The following is a 7,979-nucleotide window of genomic DNA, read 5'->3' as shown; positions in this document are numbered from 1 at the left end:
TATACACATAAGCCTACCACATGAAGCATTGCCAGCTTCCCCATCTAGGAACCTCCTGCATCAGGTGTGTGCTGCTCCCACCTTCAATAGAGAACTTATTGCATGGGTAATGCAGGGACATGCTGAGAATAAGAAAAATGAGAGAACTCAGCGCAACATGGGACATATATATTAACCTGCCCACCATATCCCTAAGGGGAAAGAAAAAAATGTAAGAGTTTGAGATTGGGGGTGGGTGGGTTGTGAAACGCTGTCTTCTGGGCACAACTGTCATACCCATGAACTCAGAGCAGCTGTAGCTACGTGCACACTTGCATAAAATCAAGCCAGTTAAGAATCCCATCGTGGATGGAGGTGGGGGAGCTACTGAGGTCCCAGCCTTACCAGTTGATGAATCTTTTAGCAGTTGATGACTGCTGGGGGAGGGAAAGCCACTTTTCATTATTATTATTTTTCTCTGATTTTTGGCCATTTTACTCATAATCAAAATTATTTGTGTAAATGTAACTTTTATTTGCCAGATGTTAACTGTCATCTTGTAGGCTTGCTGCTGATTAAACCCACCCTTTCGAGTTCTTTCTGAACTCTGGCTGGCTGGTTCAACTCAGCCATTCTGGCCCAAATTCCTCTCCAAGCTGATGATTCAAACTGGCTTCTCTTGGCTTCTGACTGAATTGCTCTGATTGGCTTCAAACTAACTCTGGCAATCTGTTTTAATCTTCTGGCTCCTCATTCTCTGGCTCGTTATACCTTCACCTATGTCTAACTTGTTCTCTATACAACCTGTCTCAAACTGTCATATACACACCCCGCACCCCTTTCCCCCCTCTAGGTTCTTAACTAGCCTCTCTTTCTTGTGTGTTCTCATGTGAGTTGGGAATGTTCTGTCTCTGATTCATTCTGTGAAATCTTTCTCTGAGTCATCACTTTGTCACCCCTCAGTTAGACCTCATTGTTTGGGATTAAAGATGTGAACTAAAAGCATGTCTGTATTCCAGTCCCATCACAAAGACTTAGGTCTTTGGATGTGATCTCTTGCCAGAGTATCCATGTTACTGAATTAAAATTCCTCTATATATTATGATCATAGTCACCTCCCTGCTACCTTTCCCCATCCCCCTCCCACTCATGATGAGTTGCTTTGCTCCTTAACTACTCCTGTCCTGTCCTATTGTTGATGCTAGTATAGGTTCTGTGTGTGGGTAGCCACAGATGCTGTGTGTTCCTGACTGTGATGATGATGGTGGTGGTGGTGGTGGTAGTGGTGATAATCAGAAGACAACTTTCACAGTGCCCTTCTCTGTTCTCCATTTCTTACCACCCTGTCCTTTGGAGGGTGTGATACACGTGTCTTATTTAGAGCTGTAGCTCTTATTTCTTATGGTAACTACTGAATCTAAGTCTTTGACAGAAGATGTTTCTTTGTTCTGTTTGGTTTCTGGGATAGTAACTTACACTATAGCCCAAGTTGGCTTTGAATTATAGTTATTCTCTTGCCTCAGCCCTCCAAATACTGAAATTACAGGAGTAAATCACCACACCTGACAAAAACTCTTGGCTCAGGACCCCCAAGATGAAGTTCTCAAATCAAGTTCCCAGCACAAAGATTTATTTGCACCAGAGGGACAGAGGTCAGAGATTAGGGACAAAGACAGGAAATGGAAGAATAGGGAGATGAGGAAGGGAACAAGGGAGAAAGGAGAAAAGGGGCAAGAGAGAGAGAGAAAAGGTATTTGTCCTGGAGGGTCATGAAGGGACTGCCTCTAAATAGCAAGGAGACAGATGTGATACACAGGAAAATGGTGGTTTACAAAGGTAAAGGAGGAACGCTATGTTAGGATGAGGTGGACATGTTGATTAGGTGAGCCAAACAGGGCTTTTGATTGCTGGACTTCAGTGCTTTGATAGCTGGACCTTGGTGGTCAGTCTCAGGAGGAGGAAGTGGCCATACAAGGGAACAGACTTTGGGGTGTAATTTGTTTTTGTTTGTTTGTTTGTTTGTTTGTTTAGCAAGGCAGAGGGAATTGGGGAGAAGGGCAAGGCCTGCCAGAGCCATGCACACCAAGCTAAAGCTCACCAGAATCCCTTCAACACCTGGGTGTTTTTCAAATCAATTTGAGCAAAATCTCATAAAAGCACACAATGAAAACGGTTTTAAATTTTATTTAAAATGTTTGTTATCAATCAGATTCTTAGTTCTACAAAATAATTTATTTTAATTGTTTATTGCCTTAAAAACTTCAATTCTCTAGTTTACAAAGTTTCCAACTTTGAGAATACTAAACATTTGACATTTTTTCAATCTAGGCTAATAATAATCAATTATTAAAGAGCGATTTAGTGAGTAAATAGATTTTTTTCCTTGAAATGGATCACAAGAGCAAATAGGGCTTGGCTTCTTTGTAACATTTTTCTTACCTTTATCTCTGACTTTATGCAAGGTTATTAGAAAAGAAATAATTAACATCTGGCTATATTTAGTATTTAAAATATTTTATCACGGTAATATGTGTGGGTGTACTGTGTGTGAAGTGCACTGTTATGGGTATAATGTGTGAATGTGTTTGGAGGTCAGATATCAAGCTTGGCTGTCATCTGGGTGCCACCATCCTCCCTCCCCTATTTTTGGTATCCAGTGTCTCATCAAGTAGGCTAAGCTGGCTGGCCAGCAAACCCCAGGCATCTGTCTATCTTTACCTCCCCAGATCTGGGGTAAAAATGAATACCACCACACCTGGCCTCTTTGTTTGCTTAATATGGGTTCTAGGGGTTGAATTCATGTCTTAAGCTTTCCAGGCAAACTCTGTACCTATGTGCTTTCTCCCAGGCTGTCTTTCTTTTTTCCTTCTGGATATCCTACATTATTATGTCTACCAGGTAAATTAAAATACTGCTTTAGATACACACAAGACAGTTAATGTTTCTCTCATTTTCTCCTGTTAATCGTCTTAACATTTAAATCATTAAAACCTGCTGAATGAACACAAAACTTTAGAGGTACATCTAACTTTTATCCACATACTAAGCCGACTGACACATTAGGAACAAAAATTCAAAGGTAGCCTTGACTGGCTACTAAAATACAAGCCGGTTGCAGTACAAACAGCACCATCTCAAGGGAATTTGTGAAAATATGAAAAACAAAATCAAGGACAACAACCCACTACTTTCCACAACCTACCTCAATCATGGATGCATAGTATGGTCGCATACTACCTGGTATTTGCTTAAACAGTGGACGATTTAGATGATAGGCATCCCACTGCAGCAGGAAAAAAAAAACAAAACCCACCTATCAGCAAGCAACAGTGCAACAGAAGAAGAACATAAGCCACAGAAAGAGTTTAAATGAACTTCAATAATAAATAAACTCTAAATAAACTTCAATAGAGGCACTTACCACATATACTGTACTCTTTAATGGCTACTCCAAAAGTTTTGAAGTACAAATAACAGTGGAGCTATATGCACCATAGGATTTCAGTGATCATGGTAAATTATATATTTGTTTCAACATTAAGATGAAAAAGAGATGAAGCAAGAATTTCTCTTGAAACAGAAGACAAGTATTTACCATGTTGTTTAAATGAATGTGTCAGTGGGTTTTATTTTTCCATGTGTGAACTCTTTCTTTTTTATTGACATCAAAGTGATACATAAGGCTTTAAAATATTATTTTGGGTGATAGATGGATGACTCAGCAGTCAAGACAAGTTCATTCCCAGGTAGAGCCCAGATCACATGGCTGAAAGCTTGCTTTAATTACTGTAATGGGAAGATCCTATGCCTCTGGTCTCCTTGGGAACTGGCATGCACATGTAGATATCAATACCTATACACAGACATACTAACATCATCTAACTAAAGATAAAACAAATCTTCAAATAAACAACTTCAACACATGGCTGATTTGTTTCCTGAAATAGTTCATTCCTAGAACCCACTGCCGTAGCATCTCAGGCTTACTCCCACAATTCTCCTTCACCATGAATTTGTTCATGTAACTGAAGGCAGGCTTGTTGGCAAAGACTTTTTACACATTGCTTACATTTGTAGAGTCTCTCCCCAGTGTTTCATTCACATCCTCAATGAGGACAGAGACATGCAAATGTTAAATTGTGGGATGGTTTGCGTGAAAAAGTGTCTTCCATGCCTTCAGACACTTGAACACATGGTCCCCAGTGGTGGAATTGTCTATGAAGCTTCAGGAAATGCTGCCTCGCTAGAGGAGATGCATCACTGGGGGTGGGCTTTGAGAGTTTAAAGCATCACACCATTTCCAGCTTCCACTCTCTACTCCATAATTTAGGAAGAGGATGTGAGCGGTCAGCTTCCTGACTCAGACACCATGCTTGACTGCCATACCACCCTGTCATGACAAACTCTTACCATACGCCGAAATAAAGACTTCCTACATCGCCTTAGACCTGGTGTTTTATCAGAGGAACAGAAAAGGAACTAATATATATCCATAAAGCTTTTCTGATGTATACATTTATTTTATATGCTTGAAGGGACACTTGCCATCTAGAAGGTCTCCCCTATTGCTTTTATTCACAGGGCTTGGCTCCATATGAGTGTGTAGTGCAAGCAAAATGAAGAGGAGCACCAAAAGGCCTGATCACATTGTTTACACTTGTTACGTTTTTTTTTTTTCCCTCCAGAATAAATAATATTGGGTCAGTGATGGGAAGTATGTATGATCTTACCATATCCTTCAGAGCCATCCCCTTCAGTATTTATCTCAATGACTACTTTGTAGTATAAAGGCTACTCACATTGCTTACAAACTAAGGGCCTCAGTACTGTATGAATTATCTCATGTAACGGAAGGTAACTTTTACATGAAAAGGCTTTACCAATATTTTTTACATCCACTGGGTTTATCTCCAGTATGACTTGTTTCATGCCTTTGAAGATTACTGTGATATTCAAAGGTGTTACCGTATTGATTACATTCCTATTGTACATTCTCTGAAATATAACTTGTTCCATGCCTTTGTTGATCACCTCTCTTTCTTACCCATCTGCCTTCCTCATATTTATTTCAACAGATGCTGATAACTAACAATTATCTAGCACTCAAAATTTCAGTTTTGTGTTTCATGCCATAGAATTCAATATTTAGTATTAGAAAGCTATTAGTCCAAGAAGGCTTCATGACAGGAATCCATAGAACCTACAGAAGGTAGTGGTGGACTGACTGTAGAAACCCACAGTATTGGAGAGTAGATAAGGGGACTCATCAGCAGGTGCATGTGTATCAAGTCCTTGAAAGCTACAGAGGAAAGAGTTGGCATGAGTTTGAAGTTAACAGGTAGCATAGGCTAAACTGTGGCTATGACCAAAGCTCATAGACAACAGGCAAAAGGGGTAAAAGCCACAGGGGTACTTTGCTTTGTTACAGAAATACCCCCTCCCCCAATAGAACAGAAACCCACAGCATGATAGCTGGAGGGAGGGACTTGTAGTAGCCAATGCTAATGTTTGCATGGCTGTCGATTAACTTGCACTAACTCATAAGATAGTTAACTACAGGTATGCCATGGTAAGCTGGCTATGGCTGAGAAAATCAGGGACTCTGACACACAGGATATGGACTTTGGGAATAGATCATGCAGATATGCTCATTCTTCAAATCCTGTGAGAATTCTGAATTTTCAGCAGTAACACACCCTACCCTATTCACTTTAGCATTTTCCCTGCAATGGAAAACAGCCTGGAAGCTTCTTCTCTGGGACACAATAGGTGACTCCTCGCGATCTGTCTCCATTTCCTATTTTGTCCATTGGTCTATAACTAGGTATGAATTGTAAAATGTCTAGGGACATTCTGTTCGTAATCATGGATAAAAAGAGCTATAAAACTAAGAAGCTATAGATAGGACTGACCAACCTGTGCCAAGGAAAAATGGCGAAATATAGTTAAGACTGGATTATAGATGACAAGAACTTCAAGTCTCTGAAGGAAGAAATCAGAGAAGATCTCAGAAGATGGAACGATCTCCAATGCTCATGGATTGGCAGGATTAAAATAGTAAAAATGACCATCTTGGCCGAGAGCAATCTGCAGATTCAATGCAATCCTCATCAAAATTCCAAATCAATTCTTCATAGAGTTAGAAAGAGCAATTTGCAAATTCATTTGGGATAACAAAAAACCCAGGATATCGAAAACTATCCTCAACAATAAAACAACTTCTGGGGGAATCACCATCCCTGACCTCAAGCTGAATTACAGAGCAATAGTGATAAAAACTGCATGGTATTGGTACAGAGGCAGGCAGGAAGATCAATGGAATAGAATTGAAGACCCAGAAATGAACCCACACACATATGGTCACTTGATCTTTGACAAAGGAGCCAAAGCCATCCAGTGGAAAAAAGACAGCATTTTAAGCAAATGGTGCTGGTTCAACTGGTGGTTAGCATGTAGAAGAAGTCAAATTGATCCATTCTTTTTTTTTTAACATTTACCACCTTCATTTTATTTTAGTAAGATTGCATTCACAGTTTATTTTGCTAAGGAAGTAAGGCAATCAGGTGTTGACACAGAATAGCATCTTCCTAAGAATTTACCGACTCAAAAATGGACCCACATGGATAGTAGTAGCTTATGCCAGAAAGATGACATATAAGATCAGATAAAGAATATATAACACTTCTTTTTTTTTAATTAGGTATTTTCTTCATTTACATTTCAAATGCTATCCCAAAAGTCTGATCTTTCAAGGCCCATATCTAAACAAATTGATTCATTCTTATCTCCGTGTACAAAGCTCAAGTCCAAGTGGATCAAGGAACTCCACATAAAACCAGATACACTGAAACTTATAGAGGAGAAAGTGGGGAAGAGTCTCGAAGATATGGGCACAGGAGAAAGATTCCTGAACAGAATATCAATAGCTTGTGCTGTAAGATCAAGAATTGACAAGTGGGGCCTCATAAAATTGCAAAGCTTCTGTGAGGCAAAGGACACTGTCAATAAGACAAAATGGCAACCAACAGGTTGGGAAAAGATCTTTACCAATCCTACATCTGATAGAGGACTAATATCCAATATATACAAAGAATTCAAGAAGTTAGACTCCAGAGAAACCAAGTAACTCTATTTAAAAATGGGGTGCAGAGCTAAACAAAGAATTTTCAACTGAGGAATATCGAATGAGCAAGAAGCACCTAAAGAATGTTCAACATCCTTAGTCATCAGGGAAATGCAAATCAAAACAACCCTGAGATTCCACCTCACACCAGTCAGAATGGCTAAAATCAAAAACTCAGGTGACAGAAGATGCTGGGGAGGATGTGGAGAAAGAGGAATACTCTTCCATTGCAGGTGGGATTGCAAGTTGATACAACCACATTGAAAATCAGTTTGGTGGTTTTTCAGAAAATTGGACATAGTACTACCTGAGGACCCGCCTATACCATTCCTGGGCATATATCCAGAAGATGCTCCAACATGTAATAAGGACACATGCTTCACTATGTTCATAGCAGCCTTATTTATAATAGCCAGGAGCTGAAAAGAACCCAAATGTCCTTCAACACAGGGATGAATGCAGAAAATGTGGTATATTTACACTATGGAGTACTACTTGGCTACTAAAAACAATAAATTCATGAAATTCTTAGGCAAATGGATAGAACTAGAAAATATCATCTTGAGTGAGGTAACCCAATCACAAAAGAAAACACATGGCATGCACTCACTGATAAGTGGATACTAGCCCAAAAGCTCAAAATACCCAGGATACAATTCACAGACCACATGAAGCTTAATAAGAAGGAAGACCAAAGTGTGGGTGCTTTAGCCCTTCTTAGGAGAACAAAATACCCACAGGAGCAAATATGGAGATAAAGTGTAGAGCAGAGACTGAAGGAAAGGCCACCCAGAGAATGTCCCACCTGGGGACTCATCCCAAATACAGTTACCAAACCCAGACACTATTGTGAATGCCAAGAAGTGCATGCTGAAAG

This window comes from Mus caroli, unplaced genomic scaffold, assembly GCF_978045245.1.
Source record: "Mus caroli unplaced genomic scaffold, Mus_caroli_1 scaffold_13, whole genome shotgun sequence".
Taxonomy (NCBI): Eukaryota; Metazoa; Chordata; class Mammalia; order Rodentia; family Muridae; genus Mus; species Mus caroli.
Note: the sequence above shows the minus strand (reverse complement) of the source record.